The sequence below is a fragment of the Haemorhous mexicanus genome, chromosome 3, assembly GCF_027477595.1.
Source record: "Haemorhous mexicanus isolate bHaeMex1 chromosome 3, bHaeMex1.pri, whole genome shotgun sequence".
In the NCBI taxonomy this organism is placed as follows: domain Eukaryota; kingdom Metazoa; phylum Chordata; class Aves; order Passeriformes; family Fringillidae; genus Haemorhous; species Haemorhous mexicanus.
Genome location: NC_082343.1, coordinates 69,699,180 through 69,725,568, shown reverse-complemented (window position 1 = coordinate 69,725,568; position 26,389 = coordinate 69,699,180). Strand labels below are relative to the sequence as shown.

Genomic DNA, 26,389 nt, shown 5'->3' with positions numbered 1-26,389 from the left:
AAACAGATTTACGAATGTGTTTGTACCCTTTGATGCACCAGGTTAAAAAAAAAAAGAAAATAGTCTTTTTTATCTCTAGCAATGCTAACAGTTTTTGTCTATCTATGAAAATATCAAATAATTACTTTGAAACTAAGTCTGTAAGCTGAATATTATTGAAATACTAAAAACCGACTAGCATTTATTCTGCAGTGTAAATGTAAAAGAAAGAAAAATTAAGCCATCACTGTAGTCGTCTCTGGCCAGTGAGAGATGGCTCTGCACAGGGCTGAGCATCCTGCTCCTTCCAAGGTCACTGAAGGGGCCAGCCCTGGCACACAGAGCCTCTGCAAATGTTATATCTGTTATTGCAGCCTCTGTAAAGATATAAATGTTACACAACAAGAACAGCTGCTGGGCTTATCCCTTGAACAAACAGAAGATAATGCAATTGAATTTGCTTTTGGCCAAGAAAGGTCTGGCTTAATGCTTTAGACAGAAATGTGGATCAGATATTTCACACCAGTTTAACACCTGGAATGCTACAGCAGGCTCTAGCCACTGTGTTGCTGCACTCCTACACGTTTCCCTGTAGTGCCCCAGTGTCCAAGCCTTGAGAGCTGCAATGTTGTGAGAATGCTGCAACCTCTCCTGCTTGGAAATGTCTCTCTGGTTGCAACTTTGAAAAGACAAACTCGTTCCACTGACAACTTCTTCCTTTGTTCAGGATAACCATTTTCTTCCACCAAAGCCTTCCCTTGCCAGCTAATAGGAGTAATGGAGCTGAGACCTCTGCTGTGACTCAGAGTGCTCTGAGCTGTACCAACCATCTGCCTTATAGGAGGGCAGATCTGTTTCAAATTCCCATAGAAGAACAATACTATTATTACTGCTAATTAATAGTAGGCAAGGACACAAACCCATTCCAGATCAAATTAAGTTCCAATCAAAAAAGTCAGCTGTGATTTCTAATTGATTGCATTTTAAAATCAATCAGTTGGGTTGTGTGTGTTTTCTTCACAAGATTCAAGAGCTTACTGATGCTTGTCTTTTTAGGGGGGCTGAGATTCAAGTGGAACTGAGAAGATTTCTTTTTTTTTAAAGTGGAATTGACTTTTTAAATGGAAGATCTATTTTAATTAAAATTTTACAGTGAGATTTGTCAAGCTCACTTTCGTCTGGAAGTTTATTATGAAGCTATGTGGAAAGAAAGATGCTCTATGTATTTATTCTCTCCCAAAAGGCCAGCTGAAGTTAAAATGAACCTCTGTGCCTGCTGGCACATACAGACCCCATGGGCCTTCTAAATTCCTGCTCAGCCAAGGCTGCTTCACACCGAGAAAAGAAAATTTCATCACCTCTCTTCATGATGGCAGATTAAGTTTTCCCTGGTTCCCTCTCTTTGAGAATCAGGCTCCAACATAACATTTATGGGTGCTAAAGAGCTGAGAGGGTTGGTCAAGTTTTAAACCAATAACATCATCACTCCAGCCAAATGGGGCATGATACAGTTGAGTTGGTTCACTCCCATCCCTTCTGTGTGTTATATTAAGAGTTTAATTTAGTGCTTCTGGCTTTTCTCTCGCCCAGCTTTCAGGGAACAGTCATTGAATAGCAGTTACCTGAAATTGGCCATGAACATTCAGAATTAGGAGGAGGGGCATTCTATGGAGCACCTTGATCCAGACTGTGACATGGACAATCTTGAGAAGTTACAATAGTGTAACTAATGGTATTGGAGTTAAGTCTTTGATGCTACATGGAAAGCTATTAGAAAAATCTAAGTCCCCAAATATCTGGACTCTGGGTAGCTTATGGCTGTATTTCAGAAGGGTTAGTAAAGAAAGAATATAATGTGAACTAAGCACTCTGTATTATTAAGGGTGAAGGAATGAATCCCAGATGATAATGACCATGGATCAGAGGAAGTCAATACCATATGACATACAACAACAATGCAGGTAAACATGTTGCTGAGTGAGCCTTTGGAAAAACGGGTCAATATTGAGCCAATCATTCATCAATATGGAATAACCATAAAAATTATGGGGTTCAGTATTATAACACAAAGATTTTGGTTAAAGATACATTATATTAGTAAAGAAGCCCCAAACAAACAAATCTACATTTCACTGAGATTGAAAAATCAAATTTATGTCTTGGGCAGAACCAATATCAAACCCTTTGGGACTTTAATGGAAAAAGTATCTTACACTGCTATGTACAATAATGGAAGAGGTCACATTACCTGGGACCCTGGACAGATGTCTCTGTCTACAATGTACATTTTATTTTCTTATCATTATTCTTCATGTTGCCAAAGCACAGTTAGAGTTGCTGGAGAATCAATGTATATCTCCTTGCTATTTCCTTCTAAATAGGAGGAAGGACAGAAACTGGCTTTGGTGTGCTGTGTTCCAGTGTTCCTAACCAGGTGAACACTGTGAGTTGAAGGCCATGCTCCTGAGAGACACTACAGTGCAGACATTTTCTAAGTTCAGTGCAGCTCCAAGACTCGCCCTCTAGAATGTGATTTTCCTCTCTGAAGAGCATACCTGTCAGTCAATAACTGCTCTTCTCAACCCGTGCTTTTAGGAGAAGTGGAAAAGTCATTATATTCTTCTTGCATTGTCTCTGTTTTCTTTAACTTAATCATATTTGCCACTGTAAAAGACCTATTGATTAATTTAATAGATCTTTTGCTCTTTCTGCAGATTAACATCTTTTTATCTTACTTTTTTGGTGCAATCTTCACTTCAGTCTATTTAAGCACTCTGAAAGCTTTATAGCATTTTTAAACTCTTCATTCTTTTGTCCCTTAGGTTTCACCCTGGACAGGGGTGAAATCACACAAGCACTCAGCAACCACCAGCTACAAACAGGGCCCTTCCCCTCTAGGGTGGTGTCTGGTGCAAAGATGACAAGTGCCAAAAGCACTTGTCACTCAGAAAGCTGACATCAGGACTGCTGGGCTAAAAGTTGACTCCAAACCCCAATGGGGATGAATATGAATACATAAAATTTACTTCTTTTTATACCAGAAAAAAAAAAAAATCTGACTTCTCTTCTCAGCTCTCATCTCTTCTTTGTTTAGAGCCTTTGGAAGTCAGTCTGGGTGTGAAGCTGCAATAAAACCTGAGGACTTCAGCAGAGGCAGGGAGGAGACAGCTAATATACCAGTGTGATAATGTGGTGTCTACAGCGTCAGGGTAGAAAAAGCAAGATGCAATGCTTAATCTTACAAGTGTCTCCTCAGTCAGTGCTCTAAATGTCAAAAGCCTCACCAAATAATTTTATAGAGACAGAAATATTGCTTCAGAGCCACATTCTAAAAAGTTACTTTCTTCCAGATATTAGTCTTAAGTCATGACCTTGCAGTGTGCACTGTTCCCATTGAACTGAATATTTAATCTTTCTCACAAATTTCCCATCTGCATAGAGCAATTTGTTTGTTGATGTTTAGACATGATTGACATAATTCGACAATCTGGCTTATTAGCTTGCTTTGTAACTATGTAAAATGCTGACAATGATTATCCCAGTTGACTGAGGACATGCTTCCTGTGACAGAGTAAACAAATGCAGCAAAGGAGGCTTTTTTCCAAATGACTGCTCCAACCCCCTAATGAGACTGCTAACTTATTTCATCAGGGTTGCACTACACCAAGCGTCTTAATGAATCCTCAAGTCACAAAGCTCCGTTTCCTGAGCCTGAGGTACAGCAGCTAGAATTGTGTGCCTGTGGACTTTTCTCCTGTCTTTAGCTGCATGCTGCATTGTAATGAACCTATCTGTTATACAACCTGCAAAAAAAGACATTTCTTTTTTTAAAAAAAAAGTATTTCAGAGACTTAGTTTCAAAACCTACCAAACTCCTTAGAGGAGTACTTCCTCCTATAAATCAGTGCCTCTTAATGAAAAGAACGTGATGAAAGAATGAGTAATGGTTGGTAAAAAAATAAGGATAAATCAACCTGATCATTAACCTGCTTGCACAGTAAATTCTCTGTGCTCTGAAGACCAGGATTTAGGACAGTTCCTCTAAATCAAAAGATTCTTATGAATCCTGTTCTGCAGCTCCCTTCTATAAGTTGTGTTTGGGTAGTCAATGACCATGTGTAGGGGATGTTTCTCAGGTGTTCATAAATATCAGCACTGACTTATTTAAATAAAATAACACATGGTGTTCCCAGGGGAAAAAATCATTACTTTAGTTTTGGTGCATCTAATTACAGTAAGTCTATCATCCTCACCATCTCTTCTGACTATCCAGGGAATTGGCAGAGTTTAACAATGAAGAAGAGAGTGCTCCAGTGTCCAATTAAGGTTTTCTTTGAGGATTAATAAATCGTGTCTCATCAGCCCCACTGACCCAGAGGTGTTAATCTTCACCTTATCACTCTAATCTTAAAGCAAAATTCTGCAGATCAAGACCAGCAGAATGGTTAATTGTTCCATTAGGCTGATGAAGTCTTTATATCAGTATCCAATAATGCACTATTCCCTAAGCGTGTTTTGATGCTCTGTTACAGACCAGAAAACAAACAGCAAAAACAACTGCCACAGCTATTTGGCAGGGATGACCAGTAGCTTGAGCTCCATACTCAGCTCTTCTGCTATAATTGAGCTGCAATCACATACTAGAGCAAGGCACTAAGAAGATGAAAAACAGCCAAGAGAGGTTTTAGCACATCTAAATGCAGTTTCAAAAGGAAACAAATCATATAGTCAATAATGGAAAGAAGACGTAACAGTTATCTGCCCTGTAAACAATATCCTTGATTAGAAGACATAAAAATCCTGTTTTATTTAAGGGCAAGGATCCAAGTAGTTCACTGCAAAGAGTTTTTTCTCACTGACAAGTCAACAGTAATCATGGAGAGTGTGGCAAATTGAGTTAAAATATGCTCCTAAGCACTACAATAAATTAGAAATCACATTTTCACTTGTTTCCAGCCTACATTTATTTGCTTTTTTCTAAGTAATCAGGCAGGTTAAATTCTTTTGTCACGAACATTCACAAAAAGTACCGAGCTTACATTAAAAATCCATTTAATAACCATTGCTTTTCAAACAGTTCCTTCTCCTGATCTGAGTTAGGCAGGAAAGGAAATGTCAATTGATACCTTTCAGGGTCACATAAATCTGTGCCACTGAACAAAAAAGGGAGAGGGACGGGATTAAAGCCAGAATAATTTCATGGGGTGGGTAGAGGGAAAAGGAAGAAGGGCTGGATTTCTAAAGGCTTTTGAATGCGTGATCTATATTCCTATTCACACCATATTTGCTTCCATGTATCTGTCTCCTTTTCTTCTAAAGAAAACACAAGACTTTCCATTCCGTCTCCCCACTCTGTCACACTCCTGAAGCAATGGGACCCAGGCTATTCCCTTTTCCAGGTACATGACTAAGGACTTTGTGTTGAATTCAAGATCTCCCTGAAAGTGCTAAAGAAGGTTAAACTGTTGGGTTAGAGAGAGGAAAATGAGTAATTTTTTCCCCCTCTTTCTTGTTATGTGAGTCACATACTACACTATTTTCTGAAACTCATGGAAAAACTCTTCTTTTACCCTCTGAATTTACCCCTGAATGTATCACCTGAAGAAACAAAGAAAACATTAAACAACAGGTTCATTTACATTGTTTGTCACAGAGATTTCTCAGAGAAAATGAAAAGTTACTATTTCAACTATATTATTATTTCATCTTTTTTTTGCATATTGGAGACATTTCAAAAAGATTAATCCAAAAATAAAAACAGATAAGCTATTATCATGTCTTTCCTCTGTGTCCTATGCTGAGAAATGGAACATATCATTATACTGACTTCAAAGCATTTAATCTGTAAAAAAGACAAGTGGCTTACACATAAAAGTGTGCATCTTATAAAGCCCCTAGATGGGATCATTTAAATGATTAATTTAACCAAAATAGTTTTGAGATAAATTGATTTGCTTCTTTTCGTCTACTTATCATCCTCAATCCTGTTAAACAATTTAGCATTTAACAAAATACTAGCAGACATAGAGCATTCCCAAGGTCAGTCTACTAACCCTCCTTCAAGACCCCCATTGAACTCCTCCTCTAGTATAAGACTATGAATAAAACAAAATTAATCCTTCCTTGCCCTTCAGCCTAAGAGGATTCAAACTCACATATCTCACCTCCCAAGAGAATTGCAACCTCTTCATCTGTGTGCTTGTGTCTTTATGTATGCACATGCATATGCCAGTACCCAGAGACAGAGAGATGGACAGAGCACTTTGTGCAGCTCCTGAGAAAGCTCTTTTGTTTTACATTAAATAATTAAGGATTCCTTGGACCAGAGAGCAGGACAGAGCATGACCATAGGGCAGCAATTAGGGCACTCAGCTGGGGAAGAGGACTGTTTTCTGCTCTCTGCTTCAAAAACTACTCGCCGTTTAAACCAGTGACTGCTCTGAGTTCTTCCCTCTGCCCTGCCTGGTGAAGCATGCAAGCCCTCACCTTCCAGGTGACTGGTTAGCTGAACCAGCAAGACTCCCAGAAAAAGAGATCTTCCCTTGTTTGCTGCAGCTTGCGTCTGCATTGGGGCAGCTTCTGATACCGAGTGGGTGTTAGGCCATCATGTGGTCAGGTCGCTGTCTTGACAAATACCTCAAAAAGCCAAACAGGATCTCAGAAAACTCAGGTAGAACTCAGCTACAACTGCTGCTTTTATACTGTTTTGGTGTTAGACTGACTTCTCTTCCCATGGGTTGGAGGAGATGCCAGAAGTGTGACAGTGCTTGTCTTTGGGTAAGCTTAAAGAAAAGTGGTGGTGCCTCAGGTGAGTCTTAGCACAAACCAAATATTACTAGTTCCTAAAGGTGAAGTCTCTAAAAAGACAACTCTCTACCCATTTTTCTAGTCATGCTGGTTCAGAGAAATGCCTTCAGAACATGTCTCAGGCTGTGGTTAATTACTGCCAACAAGTAGGTCACTCAGCTAAGCTTATCAAGATTCGAGTCCTTGCTCCAGAACAAATAATTATTCACAAGCCTCTATTCACACCAGGTGAAGGAATGAATGGATGAATGAAGGAAATATCAAGGAAAAATGTGAAATAACACTGTGTCTGATCCATAAAATACAGAAAGAAAGCTTGACACCAATCTATAAACCAGAGTTTACAGTCAAGGATGTCAAGAGAAAGAAGATGTTTGTCTGGCCAGAGGCAGATGCTTCTTTTCCATTCATTTAATTCCTTATTAGTTCTGGTGGTTCCTGCACAATTCTAAGGTGGAACACCACCCAGGGAGCTGGGAATCTGGGAGATGATCGCTAAATCCTCTCAGCACCTATCTTCCAAATGCCAGAGCACCTAAGAGGGTCTAACATACAGCCCCTCTCCTGTTTAATTCTTAAAATATACAGAAGAAGTAGGTGTCTGCAAAGTTGGCTGAAGACACTCGTATTCAGTTGTTGTTCCCAGAATAGAAAAGTGTGAGACAGCACTGGAAATTGTGGTGTCGACAAAATAAAATAATTTTCACAGAGAACATTATTGTGAGACAAGTAAAGTGTTTGGAAAGGAGTTAAGGCCAGATTGCTCCCATTCATACATTTTTAAAACAGATTGATAAAATACTTCCATTTTGTGAGTCTTTTGCCTTTCATATTTCTTGTTAGTTTCTTCTGTTATGGAATTCCACTGAGTGACTATCTCTGAACATTATGTACAGAACATAGCAGAGCAGTGGAATAGTTTTATATCTTCTTCTGTCTCCCTCTGCCTGAATTTTAATAATAATAAATCTGAATGGTTATAACACAAAATTGAAAGCAAGCTGCCTGACAAAGCAGGCAGAATGGATGAACAACATCAGTATTGCCTTACTTTCCAGATTTGTGACAAATTGCAATTTAGTTTTTACAGAAGTTGTTATTACCCTTGTGGGTTTTCAAAAAACAAACAAAAAAATTACTACATTATAGTTATCATTCTGCTTGGCAACAAAATGTTAAAAAAAAAAAAGAAAAAAGCGAAGAAAAGGATCAAAAGCCTTCCTGAGTTGATGAAAAATAAAGTGTGAGCCATGTGTACGTCTCTCACTGAACAACTTTCAGTTCATCAGCCCAGGCATCCATTTATAACATTTATAGCAGTTACAGCCTTTAATAGAAGCCCAAATTCAATTTGCTGGAGCTTAAAAATGAACTTCTATTTTAATCAGCTGAACCTTAGCAACATGAAATTGATAGGAGCATTTCCACACGCTTAATATGTTTGGAGTTGCACTTTTGATTTGCCACCAGTTAGTCTGGGGCACCTTTTCCTGCCAGTAGCTGGAAGACTGCCATTTTGCCTCTGTGATACTTACTTTGGTTTCTTCTCCAAGTTAGAATTTAATGTCTCTGTTTATTTATTTTTAGTTTGAAATAGTTCTTTTGTCACCCCAGAGAGACTATAGTTGAGGTGATGATTTCTCGTGGGTAGATACAGAGACAGGAGAAATGTTTCTCTTACAGGGAAAGAGGCAAGCAGAGATGGGTGAATGAAGAGAAGAGAGCCACTGCCACAAATGAAGCACGTTTTTTCTGCCCAGGAAGAAAAGCTACAAGCTGTGGAAGTATCCAAAACCCTTAAAAGTGGCGATAAAGTAAAAAAACATCTCACAAGCCTTACTCCACACTAAATATGACCCTTCCTTGTTGATAGCTGCTCATTCTTAGAGGATCAGAGCTGCAATGGGCTGTCTGCCACATCCTCTTGTCGCCTCTAATTGAGGTGTAAGAAATTAGTTGCCAGATTCTGCGGCACAGATTGAAAAAAGATTATCTTGGCTACAGAGAAGGAGCTTTTTTCAAAGGCCTGGAAGAATATTACTTGCGAAGAGTTAACAAGGCAGAAATTTTATTTAAAAGGGCCTGGTTGCAGTTTATAATCTAATAGAAAAAGCTATAGCATTGATTTTGAGCACAGCAGTTATTACTGTTTGCATCTGATTCTTCAGGGGAGAAAACATAGGCAACTGCTGGCTCTATTTTCTTAAACTGCTTTGGATATCCCTCACGAAGCATGGTGGGAAGTCAACAAATAATGTATTTGGACTACCCTTCAGGGACCACCCATTTCTCTTCTGCTAGTCTTCATGTGAAAGAGAGACTCTTGCAGGTCTTCTACCTGCAATTGCCGTCTTTCTGAAGGGAGCTCTTTCCAGGTTTCCTCCAGCTGATGCACACCCCTCTAGGGACAGCAGGATTCCCTATCTACCCTTTCCTTGTCCTTGGCTCTTGCTGAACATAATTTATATTGCTACACAAATCTATTGCAAGCAAAGATTTAAAAACAAAAAAATTGGTCTACTATGCAAGTATTAGACTGCAAGCTCAGCCCAGCAAATTTATCTTCTCTAAGATTTGACTTCTTCTCTGTCATTTCTTTTTCTTCACCTAACAATTTTCTCAAAAAAACAAGTTTTGTGAGCATAGCTGCTCTCAGCATGCTGTCCATATTACCTCAGTAAAAGAAGTAAATTTGATTTCTGGACATATGTAGTCTTGTGGAAAAGAATCTTACTGCACTTACTGACAAACCTAGTGGTATAGCTAACAGCATTTCCCAAGTGGGGTGGCCTTGCTTTAAAAAAAGAGAAGAAGAAAAAGAAAAAAAAAATCAATATTGACTCTTGACACATTTTCATTTACATCACTGCATGGCTTTCAGACTGGGCACAAATCAATAAGCAGCTTTTAACACTGCTCAACCAGTTTGTTCTATGTAAAAGAAGAGAGATTTTCCTCAAGTGGCTTGTTTTTCCCCTTTGGGCTCCAGGCAGACTCTCCACCATTAAGAGTGTGTGATTCTCTGAAATGAAGTTGAGTTTATTTGACTGCTCTTTCTGTGACTGATCAGAGGAGCTTGAACTGTAATATTAATCACACAACATTTTCTTCATCGCTACTTACAGTCAATTGACTTTGTACTTAGTGAAAGCGTCTCAGGCAGCCAACTCAATGTACCAGAGGGCAAGAAGTCAATAGGAGGAAGAAAGATTTAGTTTCAAAAAACACAGAACACAGCCTGTGGAGCCACTGACACACAAATATTAGGCACTTCATCACAGCGCAGGTGTGGTGCTGTCGCATGTTTTTATTTGCGTGATGAAGGCACCCTCATCACCTTTTGCTCAGTAGGCCCCCTCAGCTAACTGCAGCTTTTCCTTCAGTCTCAGGGTTACGTGGAAAGTGTAGGGACAAAGTAATTTCTCCAAATTGCACTGGCTTCAGCAATTATTTAAATTCAATTTACCTCTCATATTTCACCAGAGAACTGACCCATGAAGTAGGCACCTTCTGCCTGAGATATACTGGTGACTCTTACTCAGATGCCAGGCATATGTCATGCTAATAATACTATCCATATGCTTAACAAATACCAATTTGCCTAAGGCACTATTAATGCCATTTTAATAGCCACTTGCTTACAGTGGGCCTTCTAAAACCACATCATCACATATTGATTTTTGAATGTAGACGAGAGGGAGTGCAGATGCCCAGGAGGTACAACATTATCAGTTTTGTTTCCTGGAGTCTCAGCACACCACCTCAGAGGATTTTTAGCTCATGAAGCCTCCACAGAAGTTTTCACACCAAAGAAGTGCACACAACATTGAGAACAAGAGCCTGGAGGATTCATTTATTGGATGTGATTCCTTAGAAATGTTCTTTGCTAGAAGCAGACTCTGTGTGAAGTCCAACATGCCATAAAAAGGGCAATTATGTCTTTTCTATGGCACATTTTAGACACGCATGATCAGAGTCCTCCCACTTGAGTAAAGCATCTCGTTGACTGCCTTCATTACTTTCATGGGGATTCTCCCTAAATAAAATGGATTCCTCAGTAGTGTGGAACTGATGTAACACTAAGCAAAATGTTGTCTCATCTTCTCTGGGCTTTTCTGGATTAGATTTCTAATTTTCTACACACATAGATACAAATAATATTAAAATAATGTACAGTAAATGAGTACATGATCATGTTAAACATGTTTGCTATCACTTTGTAAGCAAAAACATTGGTTTCTTTTCTATGACTAAACTAAAGTTTATTCAAGATTGTTTTAAGTGGATAGCATTAGTATCATTTAGATGAAACACACTAAGAATATTTTAGGCAGATTTTTCTGGTTATTAATTTTTCAAAATTTCCATAGGCTGGCCCACACCAGTATGTAATAGCTGTTGCTTTAGACAGGCAAATCAATTTTGATTTAAACATCCAAGTTTTCTTGACACTTGTCTCCTAGTAGTTTAGAGTTACAGGAAAATATGCATTTCCCAGAGGAAAAGAGTATAGTCATAGTCAGAATAAAGAAGGACTTTCAAGGACACTCACAGAGATCAGTCAAAGAAGACAAGACTTTAAATCTGTATTCTTATTCTGTTGGGAGGGCATTCAAATGAAATCAGTAAGTGAAAAAGTAAAATTAACTCTCTATTCAAATCCATCCAAACATTAATATATATTGGTAGTATACAATTCTGTGTACTACCAGTTTTGCACAACTCTTTAGCCCTCAATTCCTGATGCAGATACAGCAACCACTTGTTCTAAACTTTATCCCCTGACATTTGTGAAATAGTAGGCAAAACTAAATTAATTGCTCAATTAGGAAGCATAAAATTGTATTTCTCGTGGAACGGATCCATTTTATTACGGTTCGTACTCCATGTACCAGTACCAGATACATAAGGCTTATATCACTACTCACCAAAAAGCCCATTAAATGCCAAGTCCACAAGCATGCTCCAGCTGATCTCTACTGCTCCACCAGTGGGAACTGAGGGAAATTACCCAGTATGGTGTCATGGGCTACCAGAAGCTATGAACGTAGGCGGTGCACAGGCACAGCAGCCAGGAGGGTGAAGGATGAGGGCAGGACTGCTGGGAAGTCAGCTCTGTCGCTATCAGATGACAAACAGTGGGCACATCAGAAAAGCTGCAGTCAGCCTGACCAGCTGCCCCTACATCCCATCTAAAATTCACCGGCTACTTAGGTGCAAAATGTGAGCAGTATCTTCATCCTCAAACTTGTAGCAGATATAAAATTTCACACCCACCGTAAGAATACTTGCAGCTCCTGATTTCTTTTGTAGATCTCTGATACTGTGAACTTTCAAACTTTATTCTGAATACCTACTACACCAAGTAAAAACAGGGACTATACAGTAGTTGATATAATCACAAGAAAATCTGAGGTCTAAGAGGAAAGGTCACTTGAATAATCTTAAATCTGATTTTCCTGTCAATAAATAGGCTTATCCTAATTACTGAGGCTGCTACTGAAGATCTTTCACCAGGATAGAGGATCTCACCTTTATAATTTCCCCACTGTATAGGGGCACAGGCAGAAGGGAAATGGAGTTGAAGCATCTTGTCTGGGTTCCTCCATCAGCCCAATAACTAAGAGATCACAGAGCCAACCATGTCTCATTTTCCACTAGATCTGTGAGAAAATCTGTAACTCTGGACCTGAAAAGTCACTGGGGAGAGCTGAGGGAAGTGATGGATACATGGAGCTGGGTGTAGAGGGTTGGGAGAAACCTGACTTGCCTTTGTGAATCTTGCATCTCTGTTGGATTAAGAACAGTATAACAGACTGTGTTTCAGCTCTGACTGTTCCAGTTTAGCAGCACAGTCTAGCAGAGATAATGCTAGGCAGGGTTTCAGTGGCCTTGGGGTGAAAATAAATTGTCCTAAACCTCCTGTAACAGAGCCTAGCACTCCCTCCCAGAGACCACACCACTGAAGTGCAGCATACGTTTAAGTGGACAGTCAGAGTTCAAACATATGCAATCACGCTGTTATTTCACAAAGGACTCCATTTGGAATGAAAAAGAACATGAGTATAAGGCCATGGGAATTTTTCACCATCTGTGATAATAACTCAGAAAAAGCTTGGCACGCAATCTGCAAAAGATAATTCTCTTTTGGGGATGCAATTCAAGGAATTACTTCCAGGATTCAAGTATTAAATTTTTTTAACACCTTATGATCATTCATGGAGGCAAATGATTTCTGTGCATGGCACAACTCTTTAGACGAGTTGCTAATTGGTGTAAAACATTTGGCACAATGTATTCAGTCCAATATTTGCAAAAGACCAGACTCAATACCATGCTTAAGCTGGTTTCCAGTACGATACTCCACTATAAGTTGTCCTGTTTTTTCATATAATGTTTTTTGAAATCAGAGGGTAAAGGCTGATGTGACACCAAATAAAAATCATCAAGTGGTTTTCTGAGTATTTTTTTTACACCTGTTTACAAGCATAAAAGTTTTTTACTGTTAAGCAAAAAATCTCTGCATGCGTACATGAATTAGGATTCTCAAAATTACATTGTTAAAAATCATAGAGACCACCATTAGGAACAGGGATATTACCAGTCTAAGCCAAGCAGCTTGCCTAGGTAGTGGTTACCTATCTGTGGTCAGGGTAGAGCTGTCCTTTGGGCAGGTTGGAAAGCTCAGCCCAAGTTTGGGCCAGCATCCAAGTGCTCAATGAATAGTATGTCCCTTCATAAAGTGTGCCTGACCCAGTGCTAACTCTGCTGCCTCTGGGCACTCAGTCTCAGACCCCTTTTCTCAGGACTGTTCTTTCCCCTGAGAGAATCTGAGCAATTTATTCCTGGCAGTTTCCACGGGAGACCAAAGTATGCTGGCCCCTTCCTTCTCCCTACTTCTCCCTCTCCCTTTACTGAAGGGCACAAAATGACTAAGAAACAACATGGTGAAATATTATCAAAATGTTCATTTGTTGATGAACTTGCTTAATGGGGAAATTAGTTCCTGACCCTCTCAGTCAGTGATTGGGTTGTGCTCAGGATATGGTACTTTTCTGCTTTCATTATTTAAAAATCTGGTGTCAAATTTAATCCTATTCAGTTTGTGTCCTCAATCATTTCTTTTGACAGCAAGATCCATTGCTAATCATTTATTCCTGAGTCGGCTGGGGCTTGCAACACACTGGTTATTAATCAGATCGGCTTTTGTATTCATTAATGGTGAAATGCAACAGAAAAAGCATTCCCCTGCCTCAACCAGACTAATTCCAGAAAAAATGTGGATGTGGATTGAAATGAAACCCCCACAGAGATGAGAAATTCTGGCCTCAGCAGGAACATCAGAGAACCCAGGATAAAATCCTGCTCATGACTCATTCTCTGCTTTGGCTTTTTGTGAAGTTCAGAATTGCAACAATTCTGATCCTGAGACCACAGAATGCAAGGGCAATCAAGACACAGCTAGAATAAAAGTATCTGGGGAACATCTTCTTTTCCATTCATTGAACAAATCTCATCTTTCAAATTTTTATGTTGCATTGGTGTTAGAAACTGGAACGCTTTGTGTGACGACATTGGACGTTCAACAGTTTTGCTGGCCTGGGTGTCCAGTTCTCATCACTGGTGTCTGCCACTTGTTCCTCCCCAGGCAGGCTGGCGCAGCACCAGTGTGCAAGTGCCTGCCTATTTATATTTATAATCCTGGCCCAGGCACACAGTGGCAAGCAGGACTACGTGAGTGTTACAGGCAGGGACATAAATAGGTAAGGACATGCAAAGGTACCAATGAATGTTCCACATCCTGGGCCTCCTGATATCTAAACTCTTTGATCTCAAGTAAAACTTACAAAGCAAAATAAGGATAACAAACTTCCCAGCATACATACGCATCAATGTAAACATCTATAAGGGAAACATATTGGGGTAATATTTAAACCTACTTTTATGCAGAAAGAGAGTTTTTAAAAGACACAATTAACTGAATTCTGAATTGGTTTGCAACAATTAAAAGTCTAATGATGATGAACAAGTCTCTGTAGTGTAGTGACAAAATTGCAATGGCATCTCTTCAGAGTCCACGAGCTAATATCAATAGCTTTATTTCTTTTATGCTTCTCAGGAGTACAAGATTAGGAGAACAATTTTCCTGCCACAAAGAGTACTAAGAATTACTGAGCACAATATTGCATCTTTTTGCTGCTAAAATCCATTTTAAATAGCCCTCTGGAGATATAATTTATGGGAGATGGATTTTCCACTAAAAGGTGCACATGCTTGCTTGTTTTACATAAACATTTCTCCCAGTGACTGCCCATAGGAGTCACACACACAACCACATGGAATCACTGGAAACACAATTTCTTCATGCTAAAGGCTGATATTCCACCATTTGGTAACACTACGAGGCAGAATGCACATGATGCCAAGAGGTGTTAAAGCCTTGAAGTGTCATTGCTGTTGCAGGATCCAACACAACATTGGGACTGGCAAATTAAGAAGTCTGTAGCCTGCTCTCTAGCCTGCTCTCTGATCTTAAAAGAAGTTTGCAACCTGAAGGCTAAATAACTTTTAAAACAGGGTGACCACAGCTATTTTACTTACAACTTCCTGAACAGTTCTGGAACATTGGCTTAGGGAATTCTAGGTGGCATGAATACAAGTGTACATCAGGGAGAATGCTCTCTGTTGCTGAAGAACCATAGAACAGTGTTGTGGCCTCTGTCCTGCCACTGTCTTACCAGTGTGGGTGCGGCCCTTGGTACCTGTGATCCAGAGGGATATAAAATGAGAGGATATAGTAACCTTGGACCTGTACTGAGATCAAATTATCTAGGGCTTGAGACAGGTGGAAGTAAGAAAAAGAAATGGGCTCTTTGTCAAAATCTCCACTCAGTTCTTGCCTGGAGAAGTTACATAATGATTATCATGTAACTTCTTATGATTATCATGTAATCATCATAATGATTATCACTTTTTGAAATTGATTTAGTGAAAGATAAATATTGTGTTGCCTGACACTAACTTATGCAGATGGTTCTTGGTTTATGAGCATCAGGTATTTATATTCATTATATAAACATAAATATACATAAAAAAGATCCTTTTGAAAAAAACAAGGTTATGATTTCGCAATACTTCTGCAAAACAAATAAAATTTCTCCTCTGTTTAGCAGGCCTAGAAACAAACTTGTTGAGGACCATCAAATGTATTCCTGTAGAAAATAGATTTGCAAAAGCCAAGGATAATTTTAATTCAATGGAGTCATACTCTAGGAGGGAAAGATTAAAGTGACATGTTATCTTGTGGTTTTTCCATGCAGGCTTTCTGCTAACAATCACTTTTTGATGAAGCGTCCAATTTAGTTTCAAAAATCTCTAATCAGATTTGCCCAGATGTTCAAAAGGAAGGTGCATTTGTGTAAGAATTACCTGTTGCCTTTCAGTTCTTGCTGCTGTCTCCATCCAGAGATGGATAATTTTAAAAAGTAAGATGCGTGTAAAACAGTTGTTTTACTAGGTGTACCTTAGTTCTTGTACAATTTCTGTTGTATCTGCCATTGTCATTGTTCATGTAAATACTGATCATCTCAGGCAAAGATTTTTTGTCATCAATATTATGATTAGCTATTTAAAGAGTTGTGTGAAGATAACCTGGTTGCAGAAAATATAGAATCAAGGAATTACAGAGTTATTGAACAATTTATGTTGGAAGAGACTTAAGATCATGGAGTCCAGCTGTCAGTGCAGCACTGCCAAGTCCACAACTAAGCCACATCCCTAAGTGCCATCTCTACACTTCTTTCAGATACTGACTCTGCCAGTTCTCTGGGAGGCCTGTTCCATGGTTTGACAGCACTTTTCACAAAGGATTTCCCCAAATATCCAGTCTAAACCTCCCCTGGCACAACTTAAGGTCATTTTCTCTTGTCCTAACAAGAGATGATCCTTGTCTGTGGAATGGTATAAGTGAGGGATCATTCCCTCCACACTGACAGTAGACCTTGCAAAACTGATCTTATTGTGCTCAAGTTACCAGACTGCCAGAGATATGGGGGCTGTGGGGCTGTCAGGACCAGATGCTGCAGAGGCTGCTGAGGGAAGGCTGCTTGCATGGGTGCCCAGAAGTGTTCCAGTGGCAGGGCCAGGGCACTGACAGCACTGCCACAGCAGGAATCCCCCTTTTTCTCAAGCAGAGTGTGGGTACTGGAGGCAGCAAAAGCAGCTCCACCAGCAGCACTGTGTGCTCTCCACTTTCTTTGTTTTTCCCTTGGTACACAAGGATGCTCCTTTCTTTTACCTGCCACAAGGACAACTAGTCCTCCAAGCAGGCTAACCATGCTATTTTTCTACAACAGGGTCTGAAATTTCTGTTTTCCCACCAAGCTCCTGAAACCAGGGTCAGAACTTGGAAACTTGCTCTGAAGAAATCAGGTATCCAGTTCCTGCTGTCCTTTTTTAAGGTGCTGTCACTCTCCATGACAGCGAATGATCCCCCATCCTGCTATTGCTAGGAACTCAGTGAGTCCCATGCTTGCCTTGCAGCCCACCTTAAAGGAAACTGAAATACAGAGGCAGAATGTATTCGAATTTTTGGAAGACAGCCATTTTTCTAGGAAAAATATTTTGATAAATTAGTGTGTGGTGGGAGAGTGATATTAGGATTCTGTAATGCATCAAATTCCCAGATTTTTCTCTGTGAAAAGTAGGGAGGTCACAGAGGACATCATATACGTACATATAAACACAGGTATATGAAGAAAAATATGTATATATTTTAAAAATATTTGCCTGAAAAATTATATCTGTTTCTTTTAAATTCTGGAGACACCTTATTCCTATTTACTATCAAGATTTGTTTCAAAAGTATCATTCTATGTGGATATATAACATTTTATGCTGTACTTAAAAGCATAAGAAAAACTCCTATATTTGAGTTTATGTGAAACTTTCTGCTGAATTCCTGCTCAAATATTTTAACATGTACTATTTTCCTCTTAATCTCTCATGTCATTTAAAATGGCAAACCATTTATATATATATTTATAAAATAAAGTCACAGAGTTAGCTTCTGCTAACACAATTAAAAGGTATTTTTTATTCTACCCTCCCCCAATAATTGTTTTGCCCTGAACTTCCTGATACAGCATGTGCTTACACTAATTACATAGCTGAATCACAGTAAAAAAGTTGTATTCTGTAGGCTCTACCATCCAAAAATGTCAAATGCCACCATGTGAAATGAAAATTGATGTGCACCACAAGAGAGAAAAGAGGTGTTTTAATTACAGGACAAGGAAATCTTGTTCTGATCTGGTAGATCAAAAGAATCAGTAGAACTGTGAACATTTGTGTGGAACAAAGTATCTGAATAAAACATAGATAGGAAATAAGGTCCTTCTCTCAAAAATTTAGCATAAAAGTATTTTTCAAATTTCGGCTCCACCTGAATTATACCTGCTGGCCATACAAGCATAAAATTTCTGTTTGTCTCAGCAAGAGCTGATTTTTCTCTCTCTATCTTACCTTCATCTTTTTACAGTGCATATTCAGTGACTAATTTCTTTTATAAATCCTAATTTCCTAGATCCATGTGATTAAAGAGGAGAAACGGAATGAAAAAACCCACCCTACTCCATGTATCAGCAGCTGATTGACCAGCTGTAATGGCCATGGAGAACAGCTTGCAAACAGTATTGATGTGTTGTCCAAAAGATAAGCTCAAATCTGATAGAAAGCCAATTTTTTTTCAATATTTTTTAGCAAATCATGATTTTTGTGACCTGACTGGATATTCTGCCTGACCATGCTGAGTCCAAGCAAATCCAGTGTCAGAAGGCTGCTATTGAGCTGAGGAGGACTGTCAAAGGCTTGTGGTGGTGCTTTAAATCTTCTTCCTCAGTGCTGGTGCCCAAGGTTACCTCTCCAGTGCACATCTGAGAGACTGCAGGATGGGAGATAGAGCAGATCATTGGAAGGCATCCCACAAATTTCAAACGTGCAGAGCACTGGGGTCATTACAATGCTGAGCAACAGCACTTTAGCCTTCATATAACATCAGCCAGCTTGATGCCCTGAGCTTGTTGTTACATCTTTTGAGCATGAATCTGGGAAATATAAGTTCTCTCTTAGTTTTTTGCTGCCAGATCTGCAGTCTTAAGTAAATAAATTGGTAACAGCACCCGACATCATCAGCTTGTTAATGGAAGTTCTATCCTCTGGCACTTCTGGTAAACCTTTCACCATTATATACTCTGGCTGAAAAAATAAAAAAGAAGTATAGAGGAGCATAAAATGAGATAAAAAGAGGAATAACAGAATAAGGTGGACATTAGCAGAGAAGGATGGTCACTGAATTTAGGATACTTCATTAGGACTCAGAATGTCCAAATGAGTTTCCCTTTCATTTAATGACTATTTGCTGACAGCAAAGTGTTTAAGAATATCTGTGCCCGAGCTCCGTGTCTTAAAATATGTTCATTCTTAATTTCATCTAATTTCATCTAATCTGTTCAAGTTTCTTTCTCTAGCTATGTACAGTGATTAACATGAAAAGATATGTTGTACTCTGTGCATTGGCTACATATGCTCTAGTAAATTCAATAGTGACATCTACATCTTTAATAATATTATCTTCACAGAATCACAGAAGTTTGGAAGAGACTTTCAAGATCATCAAGTCCAACCCATGCCCCAACACCTCAACTAAACCATGGCACTGAGTGACACATCCAGTCTTTAAAACACATCCAGGGATGGTGACTCCACCACCTCCTGGGCAGACAATTCCAGTACTTTATCACTCTGCAAAAAACTTCTTCCTGATATCCAGCCCGTATTTCCATTGATGCAGCTTGAGACCTCTGGTGTCCTCTGTTTCTGTCAGTTGCTGCCTGGAGAAAGAGGCCAAACCCCACCTGACTACAACACCTTTCAGGGAGCTGTAGAGAATGATAAGGTCACCCCTGAGTCCCGTTTACTCCAGGCTAAACAACCCCAGCTTCCTCAGTCTTCCTCACAGGGCTTGTGTTCTTCTAATAGTGGTTCACATGTGCAGACTTTATTCAAGCCTTTGAAAAATGCTTAACATAAAACTATATTGTCCCAATCTACAGAAATCATATAAAAGATGAAGTATTGTTTTAAGGCTGTATAGTATATTTATATTTTTGTTCACGACTGCTATACTTTTGTTACACTTTTCTTATAATTTTTGGTATATAAGTACCTATTTTTTTATGTACATCTATGTGTAAGGAATTGTGTATTAAAATAAGAATATGAAACAACATGCCTTATATACAACCTCTTTTTTCCTGTCTCGAGATGCAAAACTAGCTGTTTAGCCCTTATGCTTTTAAGATTTATAAGACAGTGCCCGTTAATCTCACTCCAGACTCTAAACCAGAATAGTTAGCTGCAAATTATAAATTCTACATATGGTACTTTCATATGTATTGTTTGATTGGAATTGTGTTTTGCTGTTTAATATTTATTAACCTAGTGAAAAATTTTCTGTCAATAAGATAGTGCTGGAAACAAAAGGAATATGTTTCTCCTTTTTGTTACATAAGTCTTTGACTTACACACAATTACGAGAATTCTCTCTCTCTGATGTAAATAAACCCAGAGAGGTTTCAAGAAAGGTATGGTAAGGATTCCACATTGAACTTTGTGCAGTCATCTGGGGAACGAATTGAGATGATTTCTGCCCCCTAAAAGCAGCTTCTGGTACTTCTATCTACTTCTGGAAAAGACTGTGTAGTGGTAGGGATTTGATTAGCTCATCTCTTTTCTTTTGAGTCAGGGACAGGGGAAATAATGACTAATCACTGCAGGTTACTGTTTTTTACACTGAGGCTATTAAAAAAACAATTTTAAAAGTCATACAGAAAGCTATAGAGATGTGATTAGGTTATAATGCTAATGCAGGGAATTGTGTATAGATAATTATTCTGCATTACAGATAATTCCAACAAAGACTAATCAGAAGATGTATCAAACACCTAACAATCACAATTTTGTCTGAATTCCTTTTAAATGTTCATTTTAAAAGCTGCAGATATATTGTGACTTTTTAAACAAATACGCTGGGCTCTTTCCTTCCTTGCCTTGCACAACATTGCCATGCAGTTTTCACAGGAGCTCAGTTCCCACTACATTCCTACATTCATCACAGCTGGGGTGTAATTCAAAGCAGCTTTGGACTTTCTTTAAATTCCACCAGCTGGTAACGGTTTTCTAGGGGCTAACCCAGAACTGCAGAGCAGCAGAGCGCAGGCCAGAGCTCAGCTGCTGATGGGGGATCATAACTGCATCCAGGGCTGCTCAGTGAGGGGCTGGCAGTAATAATACAATTGCAACAGCCTAGGTGCAAAAGGGAAATGACAGACTGTAAATTGATAGTGCTGTGCCACCCTTTTTGTCTGATTTCTAGGAATGGAGAGAGGGCTGGAACAAACTTGTTTATGCTGTTATTATCAAACATGGCTACTGTGCTTACATCATATTTTGAAATGCAGAAGACAAGTGCCTGTCATGTGTGCATGACTCTTCCTGACCTCCTGCACTATATCTCCTTCTCTCCTCCTGTGTCACCTCTCTTCTGAGTCCTCTTCTCTGCAGCTGTGCTCAGAATAGGTCCTGCATCTCCCTGCCAGCAACTCATATCTTCTCTCAAAACATATGACTCAGTACGATGTCTCCTTCTCTTTTTAATTATTTATACTGTGTGCCCTACACAAAATCGTGCTACTCAGTTCTGAAAACCTCAGTGCAATTCAATTCACATCAAATCAGTCAGTTTGTCAGCTTCTCCATCACCTAAAAGCTCTATATTCACTGACTGACCTCCCTGAGCATATCTGCTACCTTCCTGCCTTCTGTCACATAAAAACCCCCAACATTGCTGCTGTGATACTTTCAAGGAATTGACTGATTTGATATATAAATTGTCTGTTCCCTTTCTTCAGCATCTGCTCATTATTTAACTGTTTCTTTTTAACATGATTGTTCCTCAGGGAAGAAATACTGCTCAGAAAGTGGTGCACATACATGGTGAAGTGTTTAAGTCACGACTACTACATTGTGTGGCTGCACAAAGCCAACATTTATAATTCCTGTTTTATTCCAAAATATGTTTTTAGATCAGTCCTTCAAAGGTTTCAAATAATGACCTTTTCCCAGCAAACAATGCTCTGTGAAAATCTTTCAAATTAAACCTTTTAAGAACTGTTCTTTAGGATTCATTAATCAGAAGACAGGTCCTATGTAAAGACAATTTGAAAAGCTTGGCACCAGCCAAGCCCCTGTGAGTTCTACAAGGCTGCCACATTGTGCTTCTTGAAGTGTCCAACTGGAAATCCTTTTCTGGCTGAGCAGGAGTTGTAGTCTGAACAGCTTCTGAGGGTGACATGAGTTGTAGCATGAAGTACAGTAACAACTTCACAAACACATAGAAAATCGCATCTTCTATCTTTCTGAGGTCATCTAAAAGATAAATTCTAAATACAATTAAGCCTTCATTCGACCTGTTTTATGGACTTTATCTTTCAGTAATTTTTTCAATCTTAATTAGTATTTAGCATTTATGCAACTATGTTTGATTTAAGAGGCTGTGTGATATATGAGTTCAACAGAGTCCTTAGCTGAAGGACAAGTATTTTAGTGAATGCGAGACCTGACCCAAAGGCTATTTGCAGCAGTTTGTCATTTAGTACAGGGAAGGTTAGGTAGGTTACAGTGATATATGATCTCTCATGCTCTGGACCTAACAGCACAGTTGAGCTGCTCCTGTGACTTTTATTAACTCTGTGCAGCTCTTTTCATGTACCGAGTAAACTGAAGATGTGACAACCCTTCTTCCCGTGACTGAAATAAAAGGGAAAACTTCTGATAAGTTTGGTCAGTCCGTCAAAACTCCGTGCTCAGTCCATGTAAGCCTGATTGCAAACTTCTGCTGAGTTTATTTTGCACTCATTCATACTCCAAGGGGGAGAGAGAGGAAACCTTGGCGAGTGCTCCACGTGGAGCACTGCCAACAAGCTGCATTAAACACTCACCCTGGTGCAGGAGCAGTCCAGGGAATGCCAGGGAAAAACAGCACCTGCAAGTGCTCTGCAAATGGCATGGGGATGTAGAAGGGGTGGAGAAAGGATGTAAATGGGAAAAATATGGTGGAAAACTGCTAGAAGCCATGGGCAGGCAAGATATATGGGCAAGTTTTTCTGCTCAAGGGGACAAGTTAGTGGAACAATTCTTCTCTTCCTTTCATGTATAGATAAGCAGTAGAGCTTTCAAAATTTTAAGGAGTGAGAAAAGAACATTTTTTCTAAAAAACAGTATTTTGAAAAATGCTGCTTTTTTTCACCTTGTTGCCATTTTCCCCCTCAATATTTTCCATCAGAAGACTGACTAAAAAAACATAGAAAGAAAAGCTGGAAGACAATTATTTTTCTCTAGCCAGCTGGACAGGTACCAGCAAAACTAAATAAACAATCATATCAAGAGGCAGTTCATAATGTAGTTTGTAATCACATTTTCATCAATAATGCTCCTGGTTTATATTGAAAATCTTTTCATTTGAAAAATTTCCAGCTAACTAAATATAATGTTCAGTGCCTCATTCTCCCTGTAGGCTGGAGAAATTTTTTCTGCGGAAATCAAGTTGCCTTGTGTAAAACTAAGCTGGATGTCTGTTGTGTGCTACTACATCAGCTTTGGGGTAAATATGTGAAATTCCTCATTAGTGGCAGGCTTTTAAAAATTATTCCGATGCATGGCAACAAGAGAAATAAATGTTCAGGTATGAATATGAGCAAAAAAGGAAGCAAAGGCATAGTAATCTTTCTTTAATGGCAATTTTATAATTCCTCCTCACTCCCAAACCCCCAGGTAATAGCTGAAGAGGGAGATCAGTTCTCAGGAAAAAACAAACTCAGTCCCAAAGGCAGAAAAGTTCCAAGAGCTATAAATTAAGAAAATCATCAACTGGTTTACAGAAAGTCGAGATGTGTGCAAACAAAATTCGTGTCCTTGCTTTCCATTAAGTCCATAGCAGGAACAGGCTACCCCTATCTGACCCTTGCCTAGCTAAGGTCCCCTTCCACAGCAGGATTGGGAGGAATTAAGGAGGAAAGCCATAAGGCTTCTCCCATCCACATCATAACATCCTCACCAAGGCAAAATCGAGAGTAGCATGCTGGCAACAAACAGTGAGAGATCCCTTTCTCTCCTACATTTACACACAGGCAGCTGATGCCATCTGATATTAGCCCCGATGTGGATCTGTCTGGTGAAGCTCTGGATGGCATCCACAGGACAGCATTGATTGTTTCATTCAAGCAAGTCATGTCAGTGAGAGCATGAGTCAGGCACAATGTGGAGGGGCACGTGCCAGCTTTCAGCCTCTTCCTGCTGCATGGCATCAATTTCCTTATGGAGCAGTGTTTAGAATCCCTTTAGTCCTGGGTAACCATTTTCTATAAGGATTTTGCTAAAGTGACTGAAATAAGCTGCTCTTGCTTCTTATTCCTGTAAGGCTGATTGTCACTAGCTGTGTGTGACCTTGCAGCATGCAATCCCTCCTTTGCTCTAAGATGCTGACTCAATGCCAAGCAAAGGATGAGTCAAATGCATTATTGCAGTTGCCTAAACTTCTGTAGCTTTGGAAAGCAGCTATTCCACAGTGCCTTCCACCCCCTCACAGCAGACATCTGCATTTCTTCTATTTATAGACCAGAAAGAAAGCTTTAGAGGGAAGGAAGAGCACTGGCATAGTGAGCAGCTGGAGAAACTCATGCTGAGAAGCTCCCCTTTACATCATTGGCTACTCCCAATCTCTGCAGGGAGTCCTTGGCTGCACTTCTCTGATGTCAGAGGGGTCTCTAGCAGCACTGGTTGCACCTCTGTTTTTTCAAGATGTTGATATTTGTGGCCAGCAGTGTGGCCTGAGGGGTAGGTACTGACTTTCACTTGTCTTGCATCAAGTTAAAATTTTTATGCCTTTTTATTTTTTTTTTTATTTTAAAAAATTGTTAAACCCTGAGGTTGAAGTACATTAGGCAGCATGATTTCTAGACTCCTTCCCTGGCTCTGGCAATTCTGTAATTGTAACTTAGGGTACATGATGCCCTGCTTATGAAGGGAGAACATATTGTTTTCATTCACACAAGGCAAGCCTAGCTCCTTTAAACACTCTAGCATGGGACTTTCCATGAAACAAATTCCCTGTATACTGGACTGGAATCTCAGGCAAGAAGCAACATTGGGCAGAGCCACCTGTAGCTGTGGTTATCTGCATCACTTCATGCAGTGTGCCACTCATCGTGGTCAGGGACTGCCTTGGTGCTGCAGTGAAGTGTGGGAGTCCTCCCACAGAATGCTGTGGTGCTGCAAGACCAAGGGGATCCTCCTCCACTTCCACAGCATTCTTCTGGGGAGTCCAATATTCTTCGTTAGCAGAAAAGAAATTGCAGCAGTGGAAATCTGGACTATAACTGGGGTGTTTCTTATTAGATTCCTTGCAAAAAGAGGTTGTGTGGAGATTTAAAGCACTGATTTACCAGTCTACCTAAGGAAGATTAAAAAAAACCCACTTGATAGACAAGACACTCATTTAAGAATGTTCCCAGTAACCCAAACCAGTGAAAACCACTTTTGAAATCTCTGAAAATTAAAATGTCTCTGCTTTATAGCACCAGTCCTTTACATTGCTTTTAAAATTCAAAAATTCTCAGAATTTTCCTTTCAAATTTGTGACATTTTTACTATTTTCATGATATATTTGTTATTTCTAACTTAAATCTTCAAAACATCTTTGCTGAGAAAATTGTAGCACACAGAACCACTTCATGAAATTAGAATGGCCGTCAGGAACTAACAAATCTACAAGGCTTTAAATAATATATGAAACACTGTTTCAAACTGCCTTTTACAGTGGAGTGATAAGACAGATCATTTTGAGGATTTAAGCCTCTAAATATTTTTTAAAATTTCTGCTTATGGAAAACACACAAATCCAAAGTACATCATCTGAGGGATTTTTTGTTCACCAAAAGAAAGTGACTTGGTGTTTGCCAGAACAAAAATTACCTTGTCTTCAGATATTTACCAGGAAAAAAAAAAGTAAATTAATCCAACAAATTTTATTGGCACAAAATGTCACACCTGTGAAACTGCTCCCTCTCATGACACCCAGGAATGAAGCCCGGGGTCTCAGTCCAGTGCTGTGTCACACAAAGCTGCAGAGCACCACCCCAGATGTCACCTAGGAGTTGTGTGACAGGTGGCTGTGCTGAGTGCTGTGGAAGGGGATGAGGTGATGGTGCTCTAGCACGGACCAGGAATGTCTTCTGAGGAAACACTGCCCAGCTCAGGACAAGGGACCTGGTCTATTCCCCACCTGCCTGCTGATGTCAGTTTTCACAGCAAGTGGTCTAAGGTGGTGCTGGGGTTAAGAGCCTGGATTGGTTTTGTCCTTTCTGCTTTGGGAACTGGAGTGCTGTGCAGCAGGATCCAAAGGACTGAAGACAGCCCTCAGCAGCTGGGACGACTGCTGGTGAGGGTAAAGCTACCTCAAGCTGCACAGCCAGCCTGTTGCCAAATG

At 39.6% G+C, this 26,389-nt stretch overlaps 1 protein-coding gene across 2 annotated transcripts in view; it reads right to left on the bottom strand.

Moving 5' to 3' along the window:
* The window catches only part of HS3ST5 (heparan sulfate-glucosamine 3-sulfotransferase 5), a 93,971-nt gene that overhangs the window by 21,688 nt on the left and 45,894 nt on the right, over window positions 1–26,389 (bottom strand). Inside the window, exon 1 of one of the 2 annotated variants that reach the window (XM_059842256.1) lies at window positions 11,715–11,840. The exons of the other annotated variant lie outside the window; for it this stretch is intronic. The gene's annotated coding sequence lies outside the window, so the exon portion shown is untranslated. Of the gene's footprint in view, window positions 1–11,714; window positions 11,841–26,389 lie in introns of those variants that run through there. 2 annotated transcript variants of the gene reach the window in all.